Below are 12,775 nucleotides of genomic sequence, written 5' to 3'. Positions count from 1 at the left end.
AAAAGGACCAGGCTAACCTAATCGCCGGAGAGGGGGGGGGGGCTGAGTTATGGGTTTCCCTCTCTAAATGTGAGAGTCGAACCTGTGCTGGGGAATACGTCTGTAGGACCACCACTACAACACCAGCAGCCGCTACAGGAGCAACTGCAAGAAGCTACGGAAGCATCACCGCCCAGGCAACATGTGGCCAGTGCTCTAGAGTTAGTAACTCACCCGGTCCGATCGTACAAACTTCTCCTTGGAGAAAGACTCGGAGAGCATCCTTTCGTTGGACGCCACTTGAGTTCTGCCGACTTACAGGACAAAGTAGATCTTGTAGACATGTCCTCTGAGGACTCTATAACCATCCCTGGTGGTGGAGGGCAGGAAAAGTCAGTTGGGCCAACTGTTCAATAAGGCAAAGAAGAGCAAAGCTACAGTAAAATGATTGGGCGGTTGCCAGTCAGATGGTGGATGTAGCGAGGGTGACCTGGGCGGTGAAATCGTTCTCAGCATGCAGAGTACCAGAATTGGAGGGCATAATACCAGCCCTTCTGCAATGGAGACTGGTTGTTGTTGTCAGATACCTAGTGAGAATACAGGGTGTCCATTATGTATGGAATATAGTATACAGGGTGGCCATTTGAAAACGAAACAGAGCCTATTATGGGAACCTCAAAACATTTACGAAAAAATCCTCGGACTCGTCAATTTTTGATTCAAGGGGAACCATTTTTTTGCTAGTTTCGCCCCCCTAGCGGGGGTGACGACCGCCCCCAAAATTTTAAATCGAATGGGGGTCGAGTGATACCTTTTTTTGAAGGTATTTTTATGTGGATTATAACCCTTAACTTTTAAATGGCTACTAATTTGCCTAGCCGAAACAGGAGCTAATAAAAGTTATAAAAACGTGTCAACATTTTCTTATGAAAAAAAAATGTTTGTAAATGTATTAGTTAAATAACAAAAATTAATACAACAATAAATACAAAAAATGTTGTTCTCCTACATTCTGAACCGTACTTTTTGTTGTTTTTTTTTCTTTTTAATACCTGTAGGTGGCTATGCCAATTCTGCAACGGAAATCTTAGTTATTGTTGATAGCGTTATTATAGCAACATTTTGAAGTTTAATAGTGATTGTCAATTGTTCTTGTCAAATCATAGTAGTGAAAAATAGCACTTTAAAGTTATTTAGTTGCAAAATCGGTATATTGAACTGAGATAATGGTTTATTCAAATTCTAGTTCATAACATTTGATTGAGACGTCCGATCGAAAAAGTACGAATTGTTTTAGAGTCTACGCACCAAAATTAATAAGAAAAAATGTTTTCCCGAGAAATTTTGGTGCAGTCGATTTTTGGTAAAAAAGGAAGGTTATACACTGCCTTTTTTTGAGCCCCGAAAAAAAAATTGTCTCAGATCGACCCGGAAAAAAAAATTTTCTTATAGAATGTGGCCTGTAGAATCCATAATTTCAAACAGTTCCAAGATTGGGCTACTAGTTAAAAAGTTACAGCCCTTTGAATTTTCTTTCGAAATTGGTTTCTAGTCTATAACTTTTGATTGAGAAGTCTGATCGAAAAAGTACGAATTGTTTAGGATTCTACGCACCAAAATTAATAAGAAAAAGTGTTTTCCCGAGAAATTTTGGTGCAGTCGATTTTTGGTAAAAAAGGAAGGTTTATAATACACTGCCTTTTTTTGAGGCCCGCAAAAAAATTGTCTCAGATCGACCCGAAAAAAATTTTTCTTATAGAATGTGGCCTGTAGAATCCATAATTTCAAACAGTTCCAAGATTGGGCTTCTAGTTCAAAAGTTACAGCCCTTTGAATTTTCTTTCGAAATTGGTTTCTAGTCAGGGGCGGGCCAGGTGGAATTGCATAGGTTACGGGCCATTAAAGTATTAGTGTAGTAATGAAGGTGGCGGGGGGGTAGCTCTGCGGTGCACCACAAAAACATTTTTTGCTTCATTTTAAGGTACTCCTTTTTCGGAAATCAATTACAATACAGTTTTTTTTAAATTGCAGCTGATAATTAAAAGTAACAAAATATACAATCCAAACGAGGCGCGTCGCCTATCATTGTATTTCAGCACTTTCATGCTACGCCAAAAAATGATAAATTCATTGTAAAACACTTCAATTAAAACAGAATTTTTTAATTTTTTAACAACCTAACATCAACTCCAATTAGAGAAACGTGTTAATAATTTATTAATAGTGCAAGAAACTAAATACAGCACATACTTATACATTTCCAACGGGCCATTATGACGTACAGGCCAGGTGGTAATCGCCACCCGCCCCCCCGGGTCAGTCCGCCCCTGTATTCACTTGCTGAAAGAGTTGAAATAAATGATCCTTTTTCTATTGGGCTGATTCAAATCCCAGAATATTTCGTGAGGTGCATACACAACATCCCGAAAAATTAAATGTTTGGGCTGGCATTTTTGGTAACCATATCCTAGGCCCCTTCTTTTTACCTGGCAATCTAACAGGAGAGATGTACCTGGAGTTATTAGAAAATACGATTCATCCAGCATTAGTGGAGATACTAGAAAATAACAACGAGTACTTGGAAAATCGTCTAGTTTTTCAGCAAGATGGTGCGCCACCCCACTATGCTCGTCAATATTTGGACCAAACGTTTCCAGGACAATGGATTGGAAGAAGAGGAGCTATTGAATGGCCTCCTCGTTCCCCGGACTTAAGTCCGTTAGGTTTTTTTTATGGAAGCATTTAAAAACTAAAATGTATGCTAGTCAGCCAACATCGTTAGACAACTTGCGACAAAGAATAATTGATGAATGTCGTCAAATCACCCCAGGAGTTTTGCAAAAAGTACGGGAAAGGTTTGAACAAAACCTGTATTATTGTGTGGAAGTCGAAGGCCAACATTTTCAACATTTACTTGATTGATTTTAGCTTTAAGCGCTTAAAATAAAATTGATTTAAATCTTAAGAGTTATAATCTACATAAAAATACCTTTAAAATAAGGTATCACTGTCACCCCCGCTATGGCTATGCCCCCAGGGGGGCGAAACTAGCAAAAAAATGGTTCCTCCTTGGATCAAAAATTGACGGGTCCGAGGATTTTTTCGTAAATGTTTTGAGGTTCCCAAAATAGGCTCTGTTTCGTTTTCAAATGGCCACCCTGTTATATCTCGGTAAATATCGATTGTAGACAAAATTTTTCTATAAAAAAGTTGTTTAACATTATATTTCCCATAATAAGGCCAGCATTCCACTGTTTTTACTTCAGAAAACAAGTGAATAACGGAAAACAATTGAATTTTTTTAATTAGCGATGCACACGTTCCCTAGGCTCATTTGATAGACATTTTTTTTTCTCTTTTCAATGACGTAACACGTTAGCACCCGTGTAGAAAAAATTAATTTTTATTTCAAGCTTTTTGTGATAGGTAGGTTTAATAGGAAACGTAAGTATACGTTCATTTGTTTTATTTTAATGTAGGATATCTGGATTAATGTTATTGATCTAGATATAATAAATTTTTTTGAAAAATTTTCTTCAATAAGAGTACTAACATGTTATGATCGAAAAGAGAAAAAAATCTCTATCAAATGAGCACTGCCGTTTAAACAAATTCAATTGTTTTTCGTTACTCATTTATTTTCTAAAATAAAAACAACTGAATGCTGCCTTATTCATATGGAAAAAATGTATACATTCGATATTTACCGAAATATATACTATATAGAGCTATTTACTAAGAAGTAGACATAGGACGTTTCCCTTTTACTTTTAAATGACAAAATCTCTTTTGAAGGGGCATAATTTTATGCAATCAAAATAAAGATCTGGCTGCCATATTAATTAATTTGAACACTGTTCCTTTGGCTCCCGTATTTCTATTTTCGTTCGCGTGCGACGTATTCGACTGAAGAAAAAGTTGATATTTGTCAATTGCCGGTAACAGTTTAAGGAGCGTAAGAGATTTATTTTCTGTGAAGTCAAAGTAACACTATTCAAATGAATCAATATGACTGCCAGATCTTTATTTGTTTTAAGAAGTTATTTAGGTTGCATAAAATTAGGCGCCCTCCCGAAGAGATTTTGTCATTTAAAAGCAGACATAGAAAAACTATATACTTACCTAAATCCCTATGTCTACTTCTCCCTCCCTCCTCTCGCCCCTTACAACATGACTTTTAAAAAGGGACCGTTATTAATTTAGTTGTGCTTATTAAAATATTGTTATTGACGTCGTCAAGGAAAAGGCAGAATATTCATAATTGGTATTTTATTAGCAATCTATCACACCGCAAGTTAATGGAAGTGCGCCACTCAATGTTTTAGTTGGGGAAAAGTTTCTTTCGTTTAATTACAACGTCCCGTTTTTAATTATTGCGCAAAGTGTGGCAGTCCGAATTAGTAACGGACGATAGGTCGGCAAGTGCGGGAGGTTTTCAGAATTCCAGACGAAATTAAATTAAAGCGGTGTATGAGGTCTAAACAAGTTCATTATACAAAAATATAAATATTCATGAGTATTTCTGATAGCCGGCCGTCTAGGAGACTTGTTAGCGCGAAATTTTACATAATTTTATGCTCGATCCCCATTAAACCATTAAAAGGGATATTTTTATGTCATCAACTGTAGTTGAATGAACGAATTTTTTAAGGTGACTAAAGAGACGCTTTTCAAAACGAGTCTCATTTGTATGCCAGCCTCTTGCTAATTTTATTTTACACATTCCCATCAGACGGGAATATTCGATCCGTTTTCCGATACACTTCATATGTTATTCAGACGTGTCACCGCTGTCATAACTTTCAGCGCACACTTTTCTTCCAGTTTCCTCTTCTCGTTACATAAGGAGCTACCTAGACGGGTTTCGATAAATTCGACTGTTGGTAGAACTTGGATATTTGATGTCATTTGCACAACTTAACATAATGTAGTTACCCTACCAGCAGGTTCACAAATGCCGGGGAGGTCTAGAAGCCGTCGACGACTTCGTAAACAAAATAAAAGTTTCTCGTGAAAATTCCAGACTGTGTATACCACCCTTAAGGACGAATTTTGACGTATTTTGCTGCCACTAATGCCTGATGCTGTAATCTGTATGGTGGAGCGAGGTCAATACTTCACCCTCCTCTAATATTCGAGAATCTTTAAGTATGGACATGAAATTTATTGGCTTGGGAGCCCTTTAAGGGGGTTGATTTTTTTTAAATTTATTTAGCTACTGGGGATTAGGATGATGTTGCCATTAGCAGGTCGGTTTCGAAAAAATTGAGAAACCCGAGGGAAAGAAGGCTTTATAGTCTCCACAGTCAATAAACTACCAAGCCAGGGGGTCCGTTAACTTGGCCCCCCCCACTGAGAGATTTGATAGTCGTATTATTTTGAAATGAATGCGCTCGTTATGCGCTCATATGCGCCACCGATAATAACTCTTGCGCCATTATCGTTTTTTAGAAATCCGAAAAAACATTTGGGGGGGCCAAGTGAACGTAGCCCCCCCCCCCAGTACGTATTTTGTCCCTTGTAACTAGGTCACCTGATACATTTGGTTATGCGCTCAATTGCGCCACTTGAATTAAAGCTAGCGCCATTACGGTTAAGCCGTGACAAATTTTCAAAAAGTGGGGGGGGCCAACTTAACGTTTTTAAAAGTTACTTTTTTTTAACAACATCTTTTCATACGAAATTGTACTCTCAGGTATGCGCTGAAATGCGCCGTAAAAAGATATCTTTGCGCCATTATTGTTTTTTGGTTATCCTTAAATATATTTGGGGGGGGGGGCAAGTGAACGGAATCCCCCATAACGCATTTTGCTACCGGTATTTGTGCCACTTGATACATCTGGTTATGAGCTCAATTGTGCCACTTGAATTAAAGCTAGCGCCATTACGGTTAAGCCATAAAAAATTTTTAAAAAGTGGGGGGGGGGCTAACTTAACTACTTTAACCTGACCTATCACCTCCTCACAAATTATATTTTCCTGTTACTAGATTTATCACCTAACCTAACTAGGACTCTAGCCTAACCTCACTAATACTTTAACCTGACCTATCACCTCCTCACAAATTATATTCTCCTGTTACAAGAAATCTCATCTAACCTAACTAGCACTCTAACCTAACCTTTGATCACCACCTCGCACATTATGTTCTCCTGATACAAGATTTCTCACCTAACCTATTGAAATTTAGTTTAAAGTATTAGTGAGGTTAGGTTAGAATGTTAGTTAGGCCAGGTGAAAAATCTTGTATCAAGAGAACATAATGTGCGAAGAGATGATTGAAGGTTAGGTTATAGTGCTGTTTGTGTTAGGATCAAGAGAATAGGAGATGATCAAAGGTTAGGTTAAAGTATGAGTGAGGTTAGGTTAAGTGAGAAATCTCGTATCAGGGGAATATAATGTGCGAGGAGGTGATTAAAGGTTAGAATTTTTGATTCACACATTCGATTTTCAATTTCCTTGTCAATTTGGGTTCTACAGGCCAACATGTAAAAGAATCGCCGTATTGTGTTTGTGAGGGTCGCTTCAGTATGTCAAAAGTTAAAGGTAAAAAATTGTCTCTTCAAAATCTTCTCAAAATCAGTATTTCGGAAACAAATTTAACTGTAGTTTCTGATCTCGTGGTTTACTTTTTAAAATTTTGGCCAAATTCTATATGAATAAGTTTTTTTTCACGGAGAGCGACTCTCGTCTCTACAAAAGGCCTGTAAACCTACAGAAACCGATTTTGTGGAAGGCGGTAGCAATCAACTCAGAAACGTTTGATGGATGTTCGAATGTAATGATAGTAATTTAGATACTAGTAAGTAGGTTAACAAGATTTTATTCAGTCTGGTTAAAAATAATAGACTACAGTGACATCTGCTATCCGCATTTAATGGCGCACTAAACTTAATCAAGCGTAAAATTAATTCATTCAAAGCGCCACGCCATCCAGTACAAAACTCTCCATCTCCCTAACGTATAATTTTTAACTCCATCAAGTTTATCCAAAGTAATTGGCGTAGTGTTTGGATAGGATGTTGGCATAATGCATTTCGGGTAGACCACACGCGGTGAGCAAGATTTATCGTACCCTTCTCGGCGACGTCCTTAAGGTGGCCAACTGTACGAAAGCAGATGTATATGTAGGTGTGATTTACAGGCAGCCTGCATCGCTATCGTATTTTCACAGCTACCCCTACTTTACTGGATTGGCCTATTTATGTGCGCGATATAGTATATATGTATTTTCGAAAAGCTATAACGAAGTGCGGAAATCCCATTTCCGGTTAAATTGAAATCGATCGAAATTACTTTACAAGAATAAAAAAAAAAGGTCGCGACAGTTGCAGGGGCGCGTCACGATTAAGCTTACGCATTCTTATGTTGCGATAACAAAAGCACCTGTAGATATCTGCGATTACCAACCCCTACGCAATCGAATGTTAGAACAATGCGCGAGTAGGCGTCTGCCGGCACTAGGTTAAGGGTTAATCACGCACCGGTTAGATGGCGTGTAAAGCGCCGAAAGAGCTTGACCCCATAAAAATAGTAAGCAGGCTGACCGTCAATTAAAACTCCCCTCCTTGAGAAGGTTAACGAATTATCCTCGCTACGTGTACCCGGACCCAATTAGCAAAACTTTTCGTAAATAATTAAACGCGTACTCGCCGCCCCATTCGTTTGCAAATTCCCAAACCGAGTAATTAGATTCGAAATTCGTATGACATTTATCCCCCGGAGAGACACCATTACATTTTGGTTTAATACCAAAACTTTTGAACACTTGCGTGACGTGTAATTTGTAAGCGAGTATTGGAAAATTACGTCGAACAAAGTGATGGGTTTTTCCCTATCCGAGAGCAGCTATTCCCGATGGAGCTCGTTTCCACTTTTCATTTCGATTGTCACTTTCTGATCGCATTAAGAAAAGTTATCATAATTTTTTGTTTGTTGCAACACCATGATTTTCGACAATATTTTGATGTTACTAACCTTTATGGAACCTGTAAGATTGCGTGTAAAATCTCGGTTCATAAATTAAAAAACTAAACGCGTTGATAGAACTGTAGATATTCCTCTTAAATCCTAAAAGCTCAACCAATAATGCGTAAAAAACATTGATCTTCCCCATTCAATGCGTGGCACAACACATTTTACACTGAAATAGAAAAAGTGCCCTGTATTATTTACGTCTTTGATACCAGAAGCGAGCAAATGGAAAGAGATGTTTGTTACTCATTATTGACTAACGAATAAAATTGTTAATCGGTTCATGTAACTGACAGTGCACGTGTTTAGTTCTCTGTTCCCGACTTCTAAGCAATTAAGTGAATAGTTAATGGGAATAATTACAATAATATAATCAGTACTCATTTACCGGCAATTATTCATCGGAAACAAACAACTTGTTTACTCGGAGAATTTAAGCAGGTCTGACAATATAATTTACTTACCGCCTTACCTTACACAATGGCGGAAATGTTCTCATTATGCGTCCTAATTAACTCCACTTCTTTAACATATATCGATTCGCCTTGCTTTAGGTAAATATAAAGAAGATTCGCGCCCCCCCTCCCTCATTCCTTTGCGACTTCATTAACGTATAAAGCACGCAAAAGAAGTGTACAAAAAAAACTTTGTTGGTAGGTTTCGTATCGACCTTTTTTAAACTCGATTTAAATGTACTGCATTATTACATTGTAAGGTAGCTGTGTCTTTCTCGCTCATTTCCAGTAATAGAGGCCTTTGTAGTCCATTGGGAACGGATACGTCGCTCTTGAATTCGCGCAGGAAGATTGTTTCAAATTTTGTTTCCCTTCTTAACCGATATAGATATTTTTTTGAAAAAGAGAGACGCATTACTAGTCGTTAATGCAATTTTAAGGGTGTGGATGATGCAGAGGTAGGATGTCAATTAATTGTTATTGAAGTTTTAAAAACAACTGACTAGTATTTTTTATCTAACACTAAGGGCCTCTTCACACTAAGTGATTTAGCCGCGCTGCTGAGAGCGGAGTCGCCTTACAGACGAACTGACGGACGGACAAAACGCAAACAATAGTGCATTTTTTTAAATTATTCTTTTTGTTTAACAAATAGAACGTTTTTTTGAACTTTGTGTGGGGATTGCCTATTGCAGCGGTCGCGACGTGCCTCCAGGCAACGCTGCTTAACCGCCTAGGGTGAAGGGGCCCTTAGATGTCGTTATTGACGAATTCCGATCCATTGTCGGACCGTATTCGCCTGATCTTTCGTCCACGTCTGGTTTTCAATCAATGCCTTGATGCTCAGAAATGCAACGGTGACGGCCGATTCTTTGGAGGGCACCAGGGCAGGAGATAAGCGACCTAGAAACCGCGACCACAGGGGCGGAGGTCTTGAAAGATATTATAAGAGTGGTGCCGGAGGCAAGATGCCTATTAAAAATCTCCTAAAATTGGAGAGGGAACAACATGTAGCTTATGTATCCCTGAACAACTTCAGAAATTAGGACACCTACAAGTAGGCCTAACATCGTACAGAATCAGGATTACAGAAAATGCGACCGATGCTGAGAGATTGGACACCAGGTAGGTAAATGTAAAGTATGTGGCCAGGAGCCGTATGTGCTACAACTGTGATGGAAGGGACTATATGCGGAAGCGTGCGAGAAGGAGATGATGTGCTTCCTCTGCAACGAGGTTAAAGAAGGAAGCGGAGTAGGCCACAGTCATACAACTATAGCAAATTAAGAGAGAAAGCAAATAACACGGACTGGTACGATAATAAAGAGAAAGAGAGGGCTTTTCTCATTACCCACCAACATATTTCAAAGCAAAATTTCGTTTTAAATCTTTATAAAATGTGCGAGGAGATGTTTCAGCTCCTAATACACGAACTGTCAGTCAGAAAATTCTTGAAAAATTTTATTCTGGCTACCAGGAGAACATAATAGTTGAGGATTACTTTTCCCAACATCCACATTTCGAAGCCAAATTTCGTTTTAAATCTTTAATAATTTGGTATCAGGAAATTATAATGCGCAAGGAGGTGTTTCAGCTCCTAATACACGAACTGTCAGTCAGAAAATTCGTGTAAAATTTTGTTCTAGTCACCAGGAGAACATGATGGTTTAGGATGTCTCTTCCCATCACCCTCACACATATTTCAAAGCAAAATTTCGTTTTAATCCTTTGCTAATTTGGTATCAGGAGACTATAAAGTGCGAGGAGGTATTTCAGCTCCTAATACAGCAACTGTCAGTCAGAAAATTCTTGTAAAATTTTGTTCTGGCTACGTGGAGAACATAATGGTTGAGGAGGTCCCATCACCCACAAAAATAATTCCTTGAAGCCAAGTTTCGTTTTAAATCTTTTCCAATTTGGCATCAGGGGGTTATAATCAGAGTTGGACTGGGTCAAGCATAGAGTGACCCAGTGACCCGGTGACCCAGTTCGTTTACTGACCCAGTGATCCGGTGACCCAGTGACCCAGCTTGACCCGGTGACCCACCTTGACCCAGTGACCCATCTTGACCCAGCTTTACTCGGTGACCCATCTTGACCCGGTGGCCCAGTTTACACCGTTGACCCCTAGGTTGATCCAGTTGAATCCGGTGACCCAGTAATTAAATTATTGTTAGGTACTGGGTCACTGGGTCAAATTGGGTCGCTGGGTCACTGGGTCAAACTGGGTCACTGGGTCTAACTGAAGAGAGTATGACGTGACCCAGCGACCCAGTGACCCAGTTTAATTAGGTGACCCAAGTGACCCAGTTGACCCAGTGACCCAGTCCAACTCTGGTTATAATGTGCGAGGAGGTGTTTCAGCTCCTAATACACGAAGTGCCAATCTGAAAATTCTTATAAAATTTTGACTGGCTACCAGGAGAACATAATGGTTGAGGAGGTCTTTTCCCATCACCCACAAACATATTTTAAAGCAAAATTTCGTTTTAAATCTTTACAAAATGTGCGAGGAGATGTTTCAACTCCTAATACACGAATTGTCAGTCAGAAAATTTTTATAAAATTTTGTTCTGGCTTCCAGAAGAACATGATGGTTGAGGAGGCCTTTTCCCATCACCCACACACATATTTCAACGCAAAATTTCGTTTTAAATCTTGACTAATTTGGCACCAGGAGATTATAATGTGCGAGGAGGTGTTTCAGCTCCTAGTACACAAAGTGCCAATCAAAAAATTCTTATAACATTTTGTTCTGGCTACCAGGAGAACATAATGGTTGAGGAGCTCTTTTCCCATCACCCACAAACATATTTTAAAGCAAAATTTCGTTTTAAATCTTGACTAATTTGGCACCAGGAGATTCTAATGTGCGAGGAGGTGTTTCAGCTCCTAGTACACAAAGTGCCAATCAAAAAATTCTTATAAAATTTTGTTCTGGCTACCAGGAGAACATGATGGTTGACGAAGTCTTTTCCCATCATCAACAAACATATTTCAAAGCAAAATTTCGTTTTAAATCTTTACAAAATGTGCCAGTCAGAAAATTCTTGTTATATACCATTTCAGTAGAATTATTTTTTAAGGGTTCCGGCATCGGTTCCGGTTCCTGTTCCAGTCTTTTTTTGGTTTTTAAGGGTTGCAAAGTAAATAAATAATACACAAAATTAAAATACATTTTGCATAAACACATTTTTTAAACGCCACTGAAATTTAGTAACCATTACTGCCCTTAAATTTTGTTTAAGGAACGCTCCTCAATAGTAATGAATCGTTTTGAGGGTTGAAACTTTTTTAGATATTTTTTCAAACCTGTCGAATGTGTAGAAGCGACCAGCAAGTTTGAGCACAATAACTGAAAAAACGAAATCTAATCTAATGGTAATGGCGTAACTAAAATCCGCTGGACGTGATAGCTCTTTATTAGAAAGGCGTTGAGCTGCGATTCCCTGAAAAGGTTTTTCACTACTTCCATATACGCCACTCTACATTAAGCAAAACCCATATCGATTCCCATTTTACACAATGTATCAGTGCAGCTCGAGAATAAGGATAATAAAACTTCAGTGAGGGATTTTGTTCCATTTCCGTTACAGCTAACCTACTAGAAGTTTTGAAAGTTTGTTAGTAATCGCATTAGTTACCGGACCTCCCGAGGGATTATGCGACCTGCTGTAGTTTATTGCAGTTCCACACTTCCATCAAACAGACACGTTTAATCAGATTGTACGCAGATTACTCTAAAAAACTTTTTCAATTCAACTTTGCTAAGTAGGGTTTATTAGTAGTTGGTGAATACTGATTAAGATAAATTTTCCCTTTTATCTCATTCTCTTTCTATCCACGCCCGATACATATAACGTTTCCAAATTAGCTTTCCTTGCAGCAAACTTTCCCGTTTTGATCGAAACATTTTTGCGGTCGCTCATTAAGTGCCCTTCTTCAGTGCTCGTGATTAGGGACAACCGAGTGTCAAATTTTTAATCCTAATTTACATTCCCACACTATCGGTACACCCGATCTCGACAACGTAACTGAAAATGAGGTGACGGACTGACGTCCCCGGATTACGTTTTGTACATTGCCGACAGTTAAATTTAAAACCACAAGATTTATAATTTCACATTTGTAATTAATCTGCCAGATATAATCCGGATCTCGAGCACGTTAATAAGGTCCAACGGCTTATTTATCAGCAACCCCATTTTTGTTTCCCGTTACTTTTGAGTTTTAGGATAATAACGTACGCCAGGCTCGATGATCGATACTTTTTGTGCTGACTTTAGGCTTTCAAAACTTCCGTAACCCACAAATTAATAACTCAACTTCCGACGAAATTCGCTCGAAATTCGTAAGAAACGAATCGA

This window comes from Photinus pyralis, unplaced genomic scaffold, assembly GCF_008802855.1.
Source record: "Photinus pyralis isolate 1611_PpyrPB1 unplaced genomic scaffold, Ppyr1.3 Ppyr1.4_LG10, whole genome shotgun sequence".
Taxonomy (NCBI): domain Eukaryota; kingdom Metazoa; phylum Arthropoda; class Insecta; order Coleoptera; family Lampyridae; genus Photinus; species Photinus pyralis.
This window is presented reverse-complemented; position numbering follows the sequence as displayed.